This window comes from Rattus rattus, chromosome 3, assembly GCF_011064425.1.
Source record: "Rattus rattus isolate New Zealand chromosome 3, Rrattus_CSIRO_v1, whole genome shotgun sequence".
NCBI lineage: Eukaryota > Metazoa > Chordata > Mammalia > Rodentia > Muridae > Rattus > Rattus rattus.
The window spans coordinates 171,235,049-171,251,471 of record NC_046156.1 but is presented as its reverse complement, the minus strand read 5'-3'; the positions used below and the strand labels follow the sequence as shown (position 1 = coordinate 171,251,471).

The window sequence follows — 16,423 nt, the reverse complement described above, 5'->3', positions numbered from 1 at the left end:
GCCAACCAACCAGAGCTTCCAGGGACTAAGCCACTACCCAAAGACTATACATGGACTGACCCAGGGCTCCAACTGCATATGTAGCAGAGAATAGGCTTGTTGGGGCACCGGTGAAAGGGGAAGCCTTTGGTCCTGCCAAGGTTGGACCCCCAGTTCAGGGGAATATGGGGAGGGGGAAGCCAGTAAGGGGGATGTATGGGGGGGAAATACCCGTATGGGGGAGGGGGAGGAGAGGGGATGGGGCATTATGGACAGGAAACCAGGAAGGGGAATAACATTTGAAATGTAAGTAAAGAAATATATTTAATAAAAAAATAAAAAATAAAAAATAAAAATTTAAAAAAGAAAAAAGAAACTAGAGTTTATTCACTCATTGGAGTAACTACTATATGTAAAATGGAATAAACCAGAGATTTGTAACTTGGCACAGAATGAATTTCAATGTTGTTAACTAAGGAGATACAAAGAGAAGCAATAAATAGAGAATGCCCTATTTTTTTCAATATTGTAGGAGTTAAAGAACAATGAACAGCCTGTCGGTTTTATAAGAATGTTTGCCAATGGGAATTACCAGATGAATCCCAGGATTCAGGACAAAAACAATTCATAAACTTCATCAAAATTCAAGGAGTTTTTTTAAATATCACAAAAAAAAACAGAATAATAACATTAAAAATAAAGAACTTAAGGAGAAGGAACCCCCGAGTGAGGCCCGAGGACACACAAATGTAGACAGATAGATCTTCAACAAGACCATAGAAGCAACCTTCTCCAGAATAAGGAAAGACATAGCATGCAGATACAAAAAGCACACAGAACACCAAATGAACAAAACCAGAAAAGAAAATCCCCACAGCTTCCCCTAGTTAAAACAACTAAGCATTCAGAACAAAGAAAGAATAATGGGAACATCAAGAGAAATAAAGTCGCAGAGAAAGGACAAACCATCAGAATAACAGTTGACTTCTCAATGGAAACCTGAGAGCAGGAACCGCTTGAGATAATGCATTTCAAGTCCTAAAAGACCAGAGACAACCGAGAGTAATACACCCAGCAAACTTATATCCCACGTTTGAAGAAGCAAAAGGGCTGTCCATTGACTGAACAGTCTAATAAAACTCACAGACAACAAACAAAAGCTAAAGTATTAGAAGCAATGTTTCAGGCTGGAGAGAGAAGTGAGTCTAAAGCCTTTGAGTCAAAGGAGCACCAAGCACCAACCCAGATAACTGCACAATGCACCAGGGCCAGGCCTCAAAGGATCTAAAGGTGTGTGTGTGTGTGTGTGTGTGTGTGTGTGTGTGTGTGTGTGTGTGTGTGTGTGAGAGAGAGAGAGAGAAAGAGAGAGAGAGAGAGAGAGAGAGAGAGATTCAGACCCAGACCCACACCCTTGTCAGAATGGCCCCCCAGAATCAGAGAAGACAGGAAGAAGAATGACCCTGGTGAAACAGCCTTTGAGGAACTGAAAAGGGAACAGGAGAGACCTCAGATGTCGTCCAGCAATAAGGGGTTTCCATTTGGATAGCTTATTGATGCAGTCAGTAGTTTAAGGCATGGATGAGTGGCCAGTTTTAATCCCCTAATGGGCACAAGTAATACTGGAGAAGAAGAGGAAGAAATATGAGTTGAAAGGTAGGAAGGGTTTCAAAATGACGCCTTCAGGGTAAAGCACAACCTTTGTAACGGGAGCTCAATGAGAGGGCCTGTCCTGGCTCTGCACACTGACAGCCTGCCATGGATGGAGGAGAGACTTAGCAGGCTCTGCCCCTCAAGGCTGATGATATATCCCGGGAGAGGAGAATGATTGATTGCCTTCAGCCTTGGGACCCACTGGTGACCTCACCAGGCTCTAATGGATGGTTCCAATCCAGTGGTTACACAGTTAATCCTCCTTAAACCAAATGGGACCAAATCCGGACCCAGAGACATGAATCTGGGAGTGAAAGCATACCGCATCCCTGGATGGGTGAGGTGGGGACATTCTTGTGGAGACATGGGGACAGGGGTGGGGGTGGGAGGTATGGGATGTGGAACTGTTGGGGTGGGGCGTGGACCGGAAGGGAAACAAAATATTGAGTGTAAATATAAATAAAAACTTACTTAATTAAAAAAAATTGTTAAGTACCATTTTCTACTGAAAGGGGACCTGGAAATAGTATCTGACCCTGAAAGAGGAAGAAAAAAAAAAAAAAAAGGAAGCTTTTGAGCAGGTGGTTGTTAACATGGAATACATCTCATTTGATGTTTATATAAAATCTCAGAAATTATATTGTTCATTTTAATGATATTAAAAGTCAACTACCACACTTGCCTGAGTAAAATGCACAACAGAAAGTGGACCAGAGGCCTTTCTAGAAAGTTCTGGTCCTGGTTCTGTCTCTAAATTCAGAATAGAGGAAGCCAGGGGGTGGGAGTGTGGAAGCCCGGTGGATTACAGATACTCAATGCAGGAACTGTGGCTTAGATGATTTCCCCCGAAGCAAACAACTAGCCTGCTTTTGCTCTGGCAAACGTATTGCTAAGAACAAGTGTGGAGCGAATGGAGAATAAACGGTAAAGTTACAGAAGCCAAAATACTGTGGGAAAATACTTCTCAGTGTGCGAATGTAGAATAAAAACGAGGGCGCTGCCTGTAATTGCTAATGCTTGCTCCTAAGGGTTGCGGTTTCCTGGTTCACCTGGCAATAAGCCACCAGGGAGTCAGCCCTGAAGAGTCAGGAGGAAGCCACCTGAGTCAAGTAAGGCAATTTACCAAACATTTCCTTTTAAAACGTGGGATACCGGTTCTGATGCTGTTTTAGAAACCAAACAGTTGCCAATAGAACTTCCGCCTGTCATTTCTTCCAGAACAAACAGCTTGGGCATTCATAGTCACTGGGATTTCCTAGGTAACAAGGAGTGTAAACTTGAGAAAAGGCAGCACCAGCATAGGAGTGACAGCGAGCTGAGCGAATCAGAGCATGAGTTTGCTTCAGTGTGTCCTAGGCCATCCAATTAGAACTGAAAGCCTTGAAAGGCAGGGCCAGCACAGGAAGACAGGTAAGAGGGAGATACAGGACCGTGGGAGGAGACTAGAGTCCCCAGGTGCAGAAGTCCATAGTTTCAGCTTGAAGCAGCCTGGGGCTACAGATTAGCATTTCAGGTAACTAAATGCTTTTATTCATTCTATTAACACATTCTTTTGTTTCATTTTTAATGATGAGGATCTATTATCTAAAAGGAAAGTTCAAAGTCGGTGAGAATTGACGTCCTGACGAAGCCAATCCCTAGGCTGTCAGTGCCTAGAGAAAACAGCTTGTCTCTAGGTGTAGACTCTTGGAATAGATGCTCAGACAAAAATCAATTCGTTTAGCAAAGGCAAGGGAGACAACACTTTCAGAGTGGTGCCTATTTGCTGGATTATTCGGTGAGAAGTTTCTTTAATGATTTGCAATAATCATCCCGATGGCCACAGACAAAACGGAGCTTAGAATTCTATCTCCAACTCACAAAGTGATCAACAGATTTAGCATTATTCCTATTTATTCTGTGAGGTAAGTTTGTAGTGATTATACCATATCCTGTGAATTGATGACAGATACAGGATAAAAATTAGAGTTTTTAATTTAAGTTTTTTTTGTGGTTGTTATTTGGGAATTGTGTACATTAGTACTGTATTTATTTAATAACCACCTCCCACTTTCTCGTTTGTTTCCCTCATTGCAAATTTATGGCTTCTTCTTTCTCCTCTACGCCTCTCTCTGTTTTACTTGGGCATGCGCGCTTGCGTACATGCTCTCTCTCTCTGCGTCTCTCTGTCTCTGTCTTTGTCTCTCTCTTACACACACACACACACACACACACACACACACACACACACAGCACTAAATGAACTCATTTAGTGATGGCCATAAGTACACATGTTTAGGGTTGACTGCTTCATGTGGGATAAGCTATCGGGGAACTCCTCTCTGCAGAAAATGGATTCTCCTTGTCTCAGCCACCATTCATGGGCTGTATCTCTTTTTCTTATGATTTTTTTAAAAAAATATTTCTTTGAGATTATAGTATAACTGGATCATGCCCCCATCCCTTAGCTCCCTTCAATCCTTCCCATGCACCCCCTTTGCACATTGGTGATGTGTTTCTCTTGCGCTAACATAGGTAGACTAACATAGTGTATGAACACTAAGAACATTCTGGTAGCTCTGAGGGTACCATCTATGTGCTCTATTATGCAGAAGAGACTACAGGACCCCAGTACTGTGGAGTGTGTTCACAATATTACACATCTTAGTGAACCTTTAGAGGGATTAAGAATAAAGGCAAACTTTATGACTCTGATCCAGACCAGCAACTGAGGCATCTTTCTCTTTCAGTTCTATTAAGGCAGTGCCATTTTAGTAATGGTTTCTATGGTGACAGAGATGGACAAGGCAATGGGCACATTTGTGATTGGAAGGCATAGGTACTTCCCTTCAAGAAGGGAAGGAGAAAGGAGGGTGTTAGTGTGATCTCTGTGGGGATGAAGCAGCTGACACATTCTGGAATTACTATTCATGCTGTTGGGGAATGTAAAAGGCACATGAAGCCAATGCTGTACAGAGGGATGAGGAAAACATACTTTGAAAGCCATCCTTCATCACAGTAGGCAAGCAAGAGTTTGGCTAGCTCATACTTTTCTTTAGGATACCGTGCATTTCGAGTGATTTACCCCAACTCTGTTAGCAATGGAGTGCCTGTAGCTCTTAATCTAGGGGTGATTCCTTGAGAAACTTCCCTCATGCACACTGGCAAAATGAGAAGTTTTGCTACAGAGTGTTGACCTGACACTTACAAAACTATAACAGAGAGTTGATCTGATTAATGATACGTTGTAGAGTACCTTAAAGAATGTAAACCCTTCCACCAGTCTGGAATGTAACTTAACTATTCTAGGTAGTAAGTTCCTCTTTTCAGAGCTCTTTCTTTTTTTCCTCTCAAACATCTTGTTACCACAAGAGGCTCCTTAGTTTATTAATAGCTTCACATATGGAAAAGTAGATTTCAACTCATTTGTTTTTGTCTTATGTGAACAGATGATAGTGATCAAATATATTGCAGTGAAGAGACTTTCATGACCATGGGAAGTCTTATAAAGGAAAACTTTTTATTTGGGGCTGGCTTACGGTTCAGGGGTTTAGTCCATTGTCTTCATGGTGGGAAGCATGGTGTAGCACAGGCAGACACAGTGCTGGAGGGGGAGCTGAGGATTCTACATCCAGATCTGCAGGCAGCAGGAAGAGAAAGACACACTAGGCCTGAATTTAGCATCTGAAACCCCAAAACCCACCCCAGTGACACAGTCTGTCGAACAAGGTCACCCTTCCTAAGAGTGCCACTCCCTATTAACCCGTGGGGACCATTTTCATTCAAACCACCACAAAATCCAATCCAACTTAATACTGCAGCATTATATTAAGTGCTGAGATATAAGGACAAGGGGGAAAATGCTGCATATAGTTCTTGTTTCAAGGACTTTACAAGCTAGACGGACGTGTAGTGTATTATGGACCCTGTTTTGGACATAGATGTTCATAGTACATCACAAAATATTTCATTGTGGTGGCAGTGACTGTGTGAGGCTTCACCAAAGTGATTATCTTAGGATGGGTAGTATTCCCTAGGCTAACGAGAGAAGGTGTTCCCTAAATGTGACTGCACATACAAGGACAAAAAGGTTATGATTACATCATTCCCCCTATCCTTTCTTCCATCAAAATTCTCCCATACGTCTCTCCCTGCTCACTTTCCAATCCATGGCCTTTACTTCCCACTAATTGTAGATATGTCTGTCTGTGTTCCTCTGACTGTCCCCTCTTCTGCAATGATCTTTGAGCCTTAGGTGCAGGAGTTGTGTTATAGATGGATCCACTGGGACTGTGTTTCACAACTCTGCATTTTGATTGGTTGTCTTTTTTTTTTCTGTCTGTTCCAAAGAGGATTTTCCTTCATGAGACGTAAGGACTGCAGCTTACACGTGGATGTAAGGACAAATATTTAGAGTGCTGTTAGGGGTCATGCTGGTTTAGTAAAGTGGTGGTTGTAGGTTCTCCTCCAAGATCATGGCTTCACAAGCTCTGGATAGTTGGTTAGGCTTCCAGTATCAGGAATGATTTTCCTGTTCTTGAACAGGCAGATCTTCAATTACAGAGTAGTTGGTTACCGCCAAGGCGAGCATGGCAATACCGTGGAGGAGTGCTGCTTACTGGCTTGCTCATCATGGCTGGCTCTGCCTGCTTTCTTATAGAATCCAGGATCACCAGTCCAGGCTGATGGTACTTATAGTGGTACCTTCTAGGACCCACCAGTAGTATAAATATAAATATAATATTTTAGGCTAACATTTAATTTAATATGAAAGCTAAATAGCTTAGACCTTCTAGCTATGTGCAGTCTCCCAGCCAGCTAGTTAGCTTAACCTAACTAATTCTGGTACCGTGTCCCACCTTATGGCTCTCCCTCTCTGCTCAGCTCTGGGCTGTCTGTTCACCTCCTTGTCTGCTGGAGAATTTCTTGCATTTCTTCTCCCAGCATCCATCTGTATTTCTGTCTCTCTGTCTCTCCCTTTCCCTCCTCCCCCGCCACCCCCTTTCAGAAATTCTGCCCTCTGTTTCCTGCCCAGATTCTGGCCAACAGATCTTTACTACAGCCAATCAGATGTAATGTAGATTGCCACTAGGCAGCTGAGGAAGAATGAATTTAAAATATGAGACTGATAGTGGGCCACAAAAATGATAATAGCAAGATCCTAAGAGCACTTAGTTCTCTGCCTGTACACAATTAACAATAGAATATACAGAGACACACTTTGACACAATGAACCCCAACAGTAACATTCGAAATGAGCTGTATAGAAAATGTGTGTTCATTTGTTCAGGATGATTCTGTCTCTAGCCATATTGCTGAGTTTATCATTTCTAGAAGTGTTCTGGTAGAATTTTTGGCATCTCTCATGTATGATATCATATTATCTGCAAATAGGGATTGTTTGACTTCTCTGTTTTCTATTTGTATTCCTTTACTTTTTTCTCTTCCTTATAGCTTGACCTAGTGCTTCAAGTATGTTATTGAAACTGAGTGGGCAAAATGGACAACCTTGTTTCATTTATTACTTCTGTGGGATAGCTTCAAGTTTTTCCCCATTTATGATGGTATTGGCTGTGAGTTTCTCATATAGAGCCTTTGTTACTTTGTGGTATGTTCCTCTGGTAATACATTCTCTAGAAAGTTCATCGCGAAGGCACCTTGGGTTTTGTCAAAGTCCCCTTTTGAAAGATTGAGTGACTTTTGTCTTTAAATCCATTTGTGGGTTATGCCATTTATCGACTTATGTAGGTTGAACCCTCTCCACATTTTAGAGATAAAACCAACGTAGTCATAGTAGAGATGGTTGAAGCATGGTAGATAGGTTGAGTGATTGGTAAAACACTAAACATTAAGGTGGAAACTGGTGGGAAAAGAATGGACTCACGTGCCTGAGGCACTCGGGGGTGGAGTTGGGGTTGTGCCAGATGTTAGCAGGAGTGACCAGGGCTGCCTCCATTGAAGGATCACAGTCATGAATGAGCTGATTCTGCAGGGAGCTGGAGCTGGAGTTCACTGTGACCTCCTCCTGCACCTGATATGTTAATGTCTTCCGCTCATGGGCTCCGACTGGAAGCAGAGATGTAGCAGTGTTCATTGGGGATTTACTTGATTTGTTATTGATGTGGAAAGGCCTGGCCCACTGTAGGCAGCGTTTCCGGGCAGGCGGTCATGACTGTATACAAACACTATAAACATAAGCCTGAAAGTGACCTCGTGGGCAAGCAGCATCCCATACCAAGGTTATTGGTCTTCCCTGGCTATAAGTGAGCTCTCTGGTTAGAGCGGTGTGGATTACCAAGCAGGCCAGCTTTCAAGTACGTGTTTGAATGCTTGGCCCTGACTTCCCTTAGTGGTGGACTGTAGTCTGTAAGGGAAGCAAGTCCTTTTCTTTCCCCAGCAGCCCTTGGTCAGTATTTTATCAGAGATAATGACGAAGTGATGTTAAGAGGCTACTCGGTCAGTTTTGTAATGCAAGGAGGATTCTGCAAAGTCGGCAGGTGTCTAGGTATCTACAGAGCATGCGCAGTCCTGGCCTCTTGCAGCGACTCTGTAGCGGTGGCAAGATGTTGCCTTGATAATTTCTTTTATCCCTTTAATGTTTTATTTTAAAAATAAACTATATTTTACTGATTTTTTAAATAAAGGCTTTTTTTTCTGAGCTGACAGAGACATGCTTATGTGTCTACATAAAAATAGTTAAGAGAATTTAGAGAGGCAGGTTTCTGTGTTGCAGAGACAGACAGGTACTCACTCAATGAAGGGATCATTGCAAGTCGCCTGGTGACTGTGGGAAAGGCCACACGATGTCTCTGGTATTCCCATGAGATTCCCTTTATTCCTGATAGTCTGGGAAGATTTTTCCATATGTCTTAGGCACTCAGCATCTGCTTCTCCTTCTGGTCTGAGAATAATTGCTTCCCATCTTTGTATTTTGCACAATCTAAAGGCAGAAGAATAAACTTTCCTAAGCATTGAACTTTAGAAGGTGTACTCTGAGATGAAGGCAGTCCTCAGTTGGGGAGGATGTGGCAATGTGTCACTCCCTTGGGAAATGTCTCCTCTGTGGCTACAACGTGGGTTGTCAGGAGGAAGGCCAATCTCCTCCAGGAGCCTTGGTGTTACCTGATTTGCTAGGCATGCTTTGTTCAAATTTTTGTCCTAGATTTTATGTATTCTATGGAGGTTACAAGGACTCTTTGTTGACAAGACAGTATTTTCTAAAAAGTAATGTGTAACTACACACACACACACACACACACACACACACACACACACACACACATATATATATATTTAAAATCTTGTCTTGCTCTTAAACCCTTGTACATTCATTTTCCTATTTTGTAAAATGGGGCTAACTATATTTCCACTACTGAATGCAATTGTAAGTTGAAACTGCTAAGAATTATTATCAGGATCTACTTTATACCAAAAATAACCTCCTCTTCTCCTCCTCTTCTTTTTCTATTAATTTATTTCAACCTGGGACATGACGAGAGTCTTGGCATGCTTCTGAAGTACAGAGGAACGCTTGTCCTGTTCCTTTCACCATGTGGGTTCCAGATTGAACTCAGGTTGCCCGTCTTGGTGGCAAGCATGTAGCCACCTCACTGGCCTCAGATAAAAACAAAACAAAACAAGACAAACAAAAGAACAACACTGTTTAGAATAAACTGGTTATGAATAATCTGCAAAACCTAGTTCAGCCGACAGCAGGTGACCTTGATGTAGTTTATATGCTGAATAATGTTTCCTGTTGCTGTTATTTTGATCTTTGACAAATCATTTCTTCATAAACCCAACAGTAAACAGTCCAGGATTTGTGTCATATTTCATCTTTGTAGGCCCAGCAGGAAGGCAGACGCAGGTCCTATATAAACACATCTGTGCACTGATTTCCAATAAATCCTCAGTTACAGAAGCAGGTGGCAGGCCAGATATGGTGTTTGAGCTTTGTATATTCTTGGGTGAAGACCATTTTTGGTTATGTCTGTGTGAACCCAGAGTATCTTGTTATGGGTTGATCAGAGATTCGCCACGGCCATGAATACATTTTAACAAATAAGAGTACTTATCAAATAATGGGCAAGACCATGGACACTGTCCAGGAACATGCTGGAAATTCCAGATGCTCAGAATATAGCTCTGGCATGTAATACAGGGTTTATAAAGGGAAAATATCACACACACACAAACATACACACACAAACACACACATACACACACACACACACACGCACACACACAAACACACTTACAAGGCTTTTGGAGGTCAAATTAGCTCATATCCTACAGTGTCTAACTTTTACAACAGACATTCTACAGATGCCTCAGTTATCTACAGCAAGCAGACAGTATTTACCATAGCAGAAATAGCAGTTAGTTCTCGGAACCCATTGTCTGGCAAGAACAATAGAGGCAGTAAAATTTATGACCATGGGCAATTTCTTAAGATTACCTCAACTATTCTGGGGAAGTCATCTATCTTAGATCAGTTCACGGTCTGGGTGCCTTTCACAAACCATCAGCTTACAAGCTGAAGCAAATTTCTCATGAATTCTTTCAGTACAAATCGTGAACATGTTATTCCCCACCACAATCTCAGCTTCAGAACGTGGAACAGTATATAGTTTGAAGAAACAGTGCTTGGAAAGTGTGGTGCCATTGCTGTGGTAAATTCTGAATTTGGTCTTCTTCATGTAGGTCCTCCACATGCCTGTACAAACCTCAGATTTGCAGGTCACTGGTTCTGAACCTTCCTAATGCTGTGACCCTTTAATACGATTCCTCTTGTTGTGGTGACCCCAACCATAAAATTATTTCATTGCTTATTTATAATTATAATTGTGTTATGTTTTGAATAGGAATGCAATATCTGATATACAGGATACCTGATATGTGATCTATGGGGTCGTGACCCAGAGGTTGAGAACCACTGCTGTAGGCAGTGTCGAGGAATAAGCTCTTTTAGAGCGGCAATAGTCTAACTTTCTGAAATAGCTGCTTCTTCTGCCAGCAGTGGCAGAAACTGTGGGCTGCCAGTTCACTCCCAAGGATCCTTTGTATGAACAGAAACTTGGGGTCTGGCTTAGATGGGCAGTGTCTCTTGATCTTTCCCACTGCTTGGAGTGTCCTGACTGGTGTTGCTTCTGTTATTATGGACTTTTAGAAATGAGTATAGAAGTGACTAGGATCTTGGGACTACAGTGAGTATGTGGACCATTTCCAAACTTTTGTACATGAAAAGAGATCAAAGTCTTACTCTTGGCAATGAGTAGTGGCCATGCTAGCAATCCATCCAGATATACCATCCCCACCAATGTTGCACTATGACATCAGATTTCTATCTTCTAATACTTTTCCATTTTCTCAAAGTGTCAATTAAGATTACCAAAACCTCATTGGATTTGTGGATGTCTATATATTTAATCTTATGTAGACAAATGGTTCCCAGATAAACACTGTACATGATTACCCAAGTGCCTTAGTGTTTTAGGTGAGTAATGGCTACAAAGACACAAATGCTAACTGGGGTTGTAACTCTTCCTGTATTTGAAAATGTTGAGGAAAACTTTGTCCTTGAAGTGGATTAGAACCCACTGCCTGAGACTAAGCCTTCACAGCTCTGGAAAAATGTTGCTTGCCTGTTCACATTAGCATAGTATTGAAACCAGGGAGCTTGGAAACATTATCTTTATTTTTGCCTTTTTCTAGGCTTTATTGATCTATTTTAGTGTCTTGTGTACAAATCTGACTACATCTCACCTTGTTTCTTTATGAGTTTTCATCTGGAAGATTGATTAGATTCAGAAGAGGTGGTAAGTTATGTTCTGATCAAAACCCCAGAGACTCAAAGTTAGTCCACGAGGAGAGAGAGATGTAGAGGAACAACAATGAGGATGTTCTCCACATATTTCCTCACCACTGCCTGGCTGTCCCAAGGGAACTCAGTGTGATACAATCTAAATGCAATCTCTGTGTTTGACTAAGTCTGGATTTTCCCTTCCCATGTAAGTTATAGGAACCCTTAAATGGCATGATGAGTACATTTCTCTCTCTCTCTCTCTCTCTCTCTCTCTCTCTCTCTCTGTCAAAAGTCTTAAAGAGGCTAATATCTAACAAGTAACATTCTGTTGAGAGAAGAGGTTTATAATGGAGCAGTACTCCTAACACTACCCCTGCCACAGGCTAATTCTTAGAGCAGCTCATCATCATACTCTGTAGAGTTGTTTTACCCAGATCACAATAAATATCTAGAATCAACTTAAACAAAGTCATTGTGGGAATATGTATTTGCCAGTTATGTCAAACAAGAATACTTTGAGTGTAAATATCAGAAGACCTGATCATCTACAGATTAAACAAACAATTTAAATCATGCCACAGTACCCTGGAGTCAGGTAGTTGTGGGCATTGGTGAAACAGCTCTATGGTATTAGTGTTCTAAGGTGTTATAGATATGAGCCCCCAACTATACCCTCAGGAATATGTAGAAGCTGCTATGGTAAAACATCATAATCTAAATCACGACAGAAGAGAGGCAAACAGAGAGAGGAGATATTCCAGAGTCTCCCACATTCTCATTTAGATCTCACTGGCTAGAACTTGTTCCTAAGGCCATTCATTGGAAAGTGCAGTATATGAGAGAAAGAGGGACATGGAGTGATGATGAATCAGTTTTCAGTGTCTACAAAATCAGCTGTATTCAAAGTGAAGAGGTGAAACTTTCCCTACGAATGCAAAGGCCATTAAGTGCTTCCTACATCGCTACTGAGTAGCACAGACTAGATATTCAATAAGCATGTTGAATGCAGGATGAAAACCAGGGTGAGACAAGGGAGGTGCATGGCACAAGAGTTAAGGAGATAGATAATTATTATTTCTCTTCTTAATGGTGGACAAATGCTGGGTTAATTTTTGTGGTCTTGAAAATAGAGTGACTCCTTATACATTGTGCTCCAGGCCCTGTGTGCTCCTTTAACATGGTCCCCTGTCCTTGCATTAGGAGTACAAAGCCCAGTTGAATGAATAAAAAGAAATATCAAAAAATGAAGTCATGAAGTAGATATTTTATAATGATGATTGTGCTGGCTAGTTTTGTGTCTAGTTAACACAAGCTAGAGTCCTTTTGGAAGAAGAAAGCTCAATTGAGAAAACGCATTCACTTGATTGGCCTGTGAGCAAGGACTTGGTGCATTTTCTTGATTGATGGTGATGTGGGAGGGACCAGATTACTGTGGGCAGTGCCACCCTTGGGCTCGTAGTCCGAGGTGCTATATGAAAGCAGGCTGAGCAAGCCAGTGAGCAGCACTCCCCCATGGCCTCTGCATCAGTTCCTGCCTCCAGGCTCCTGCCCTGTTTGAATTTCTGCCCTGACTTCCCTCAGTGATGGGCTGTGCTATGGATTGTAAGATGAAAAAAATTCCCATTGCTTTGGCCATGGGTTTTCTCATAGCAACAGAGACCCTAAGACAATGATAACTTAAGAAATACCTTTCAAATATGTTCCATCACAAACATAAAGATTAGTACTTAATTTTTCACCCCAATATTAATAGAAAGAGTAAAGGATAGACTTCTGAAGAATATAGGGTACATGGCACCATTGCACTGAAAGAACAGAGAGGGTCTCACCAGTCACTAAACTAGAACTCTAGGGGATAAATTTATTTCTTTATAAATTATGCAGTCTGTGGTATTTTATTAGGGGGGAAGAGAAGGGAAAGAGAGAGGAAGAGACCAGGAGCATATTTAAGGAACCCTATAGAATAGAACTTAGAGCAAGCATTGGGCCTAGTCAGTCAGAAGGAGAGATGCCTTTAAACTGTTATCTCTGACCTCAGCTTGAGCCATTTACTAAACCTGAGACCGTATCAGAGGAACTGAAAAGACAAACTTGTACTGAGAAGCCAGCCTGCCGCCGTGTGGAATGGATGGGCAGGCTGTAGACACCCAGAGGGCAGTCCACTGACATGCTATGTAGCAAGGGGGAGTGGAAGACATTCAGATACCAGCCCACCCCCATAAGGCTCAGGTGGCATTTGACACCCAGAGGTCCATCACTCACCTGCCTCTCCACAGTGGGAGCCACTATGATATGCAAGTATGTAGTGGAGGGATGGGACATGTACTGGCTGGTTTTGCGTGTCAACTAGACACAAGCTGGAGGTATCACAGAGAAAGGGGCCTCCATTGAGACCCAGCTCTAAGGTATTTTCTCGATTAGTGATGAAAGTGGGAGGGCTAAGCCTATTGTGGGTGGTACCATTCCTGGGCTGGTGGTCCTGGGTTCTATAAGAAAGCAAGCTGAGCAAGCCAGGGGAAGCAAGCCAGTAAGCAGTATCCCATGGTTTCTGCATCAGCTCCTGCCTCCAAGTTCCTACCCTGTGTGAGTTCCTGTCCTGACTTCCTTTGGTGATGAATAGCAATGTGGAAGTATTGTTTTGTGCAGGAATACAAACCCTGACTAAACTGCAGGCTTTCCCATTTCTCCCATGAGGTAAAACTTGCTTTGTTCCCCAAAGAACTTAAAGCCCTTCTGTCTTTATCAGTAGTCACTTGCTTTGTAGATTGCTTTCCTACTCTATTCTTTTCATACAGAGCAATGTTTTAAAGCTGTGGAACGATTACAGCAATCCTATGTTTTTTGTTTTTGAAATAGTCTAATGTGATGGAGTGGATGCTCAACAACTATAGAAATGCCTAAAATGGCACTTACAGGGCTGGACTCATGCAATTGCCACCCACTAGGGTGATTTTCTTGTAGTGCACATTCCCTGGGCCTCAGGACTCTAGGCAGTAGGGAGGTAAAGGAAGACCGGAAGAAACCAAATGAGGCTGGGCCTATCACTGTGGTGCACCCCCCGCCACCCAGGAGTGAAAGCTTTTTCTCCTCAATATACATTCCCAGGCCCCACCCCTCTGCTCTGTCTTCTGTTGAATAAGTCTGCCCTCTACCCTCTGCATCTTCACAGATTGACTCCTTTCTCTTAATTTTATTTGAGCAGGCCAACACTGCTTCAGTTCCCTTGACCTCTTGTTAAGGCAACCAAGGGCAGGGTTTCATTTTTGAGGATATAGAAAGACATCTTTTTGGTGTTAGTAATAAACTGGATGTGGAAGAATTTGGTGTTTTACGCTGTGTGGGCAAATATAGTAGAGAGAGCTCTTCAGTGACTGTCTATTACTGTGTTTATAAGTTCTTTGTTAGGTCGAGGGGGAGAGGAGGGAGGGATGCCAAGGACCAGCCTCAGCTTGGAGAAGGGTTCTGGGAGCTGTGAAACAAATGACGCAAAGTCAAATAGTGGGTGGAGGCTTGTAGCGCCCACCTCGTCCAGCAAGGAAGACGCAACACCGTCGGATCCTTGTCAACAGCCTTTATTGCAGGACACCTTCATTGCTGATACGGGAACACAAGCAGCAAGAGCACCCGCCTTATATGGACACCAGGCTGAGGCTATGCTAATTGTCCTTCAGGGATTGGCAGAGCATGAATTAACTCATTAGCATATTACCGGCCAACTGATGCCAGGTGCAAAGCCTGCCCATGCGCAGTACCATTGTTTACCACAGGAGGGCGCCCTACATCTCCCCCTTTTTTGTTTAATAGTATGACTGGTCTAGATCAGGGTGTCACGTCAATCTTGTCATTGCTCCTGTCTTAGGTCGTTCTCATTCAAACTCGGCCTTACCCGTCGTAGAGTTACCCTATCGCCACTGGGCCCCATGTCTTAGGTTGGTCCGAGCTCGAGGAAAGTTGCCCGTCTCTGGATACAATGACTCCACATGACAGTGACAAAAATGATCTAGGGCGAACTCTTGATCTTTCAAAGAGGCCAGCCATATGTTGGGAGAAGCACCCTTTTTAATGGTGGTCGTAGCCTGGTAAACAACCATTTTGTGTCTGGCATGTTCTCTTTTTGAATGGCCAATAAGCCAGAGACCTACTCCGCATCCCAGGAGGACAATAGCTCCCCAGGCAAACATGCCCGCCCCTCCTTGAAAAGGGAGAAAGCATTGGTGATCCATGAGGTAAAGTCTTCAACTGTGATGGGGTCCAGCCCAGTGCCGCTGAGGACAGCAATCCACATCAGCAATTGCCTTGACAGCCGCTCTGCTTTCATGGACCAGCCTCCCTTCAGGTAATTCGAGATTACCTTGCTCTGTTGAAAATGCTGAGAAAAGTTAACTCGCAAAGGAATAAAGCATGAACTCTAAAAGAGGAAGCGCAAGACAGCTGCGCCACACGATACAGTGCTTCATTGGACAGCACCCATTGAAACCAAGGCCAGAGATTATGCTTGCCAGTCTTATAGAATTGCTATGAACTGGCACAGGCACTGGCCAGGATCTGGCAACAGCCCACAGGGTGAGCGAATTAACCTGTATTACCATTCCCAGTAGCAACAGCAGGGTTCGCAGTCTCATCTTCAGGAAGAGCAGAAGGCAATCTTCGAGTCAAGCGCTCAGGCACCCAAACTGGATTCTCTTGATTCTGCGGAAAAACACAAACAGCTCCCCTAGATCTCGAAATCACGGGATCTGGGCCACGCCATTCATCAGTTAAGACATCCTTCCACTTTACTTCTGCATTAGCCATAAGTTTTCAAAGTAAAAAGCGCTAATGACAACTGTTCTCTTGGTGTTCTTCCATAGGCAATTCCCCATTTTAGTTTTTGTAAGAGCTCTTTTAAAGTACGATGTGCTCTTTCCACAATTCCTTGACCTTGGTGATTGTATGGCAATCCTGTAGTTTGTTTGACCTGAATTGTTTGGCAAAATGCCTGAAAGGACTTTGCAGTGTAGGCAGGCCCGT

The 16,423-nt window shown here is 42.8% G+C and overlaps 1 protein-coding gene across 1 annotated transcript in view; it reads left to right on the top strand.

Annotated features, from left to right (window-relative positions):
* Positions 1 to 3,002: 3,002 nt before the first annotated feature.
* The window catches only part of Capsl (calcyphosine like), a 28,350-nt gene continuing 14,929 nt past the window's right edge, over positions 3,003 to 16,423 (top strand). Inside the window, exon 1 of the mRNA XM_032898794.1 lies at positions 3,003 to 3,142. The gene's annotated coding sequence lies outside the window, so the exon portion shown is untranslated. The remainder of the gene's footprint in view (positions 3,143 to 16,423) is intronic.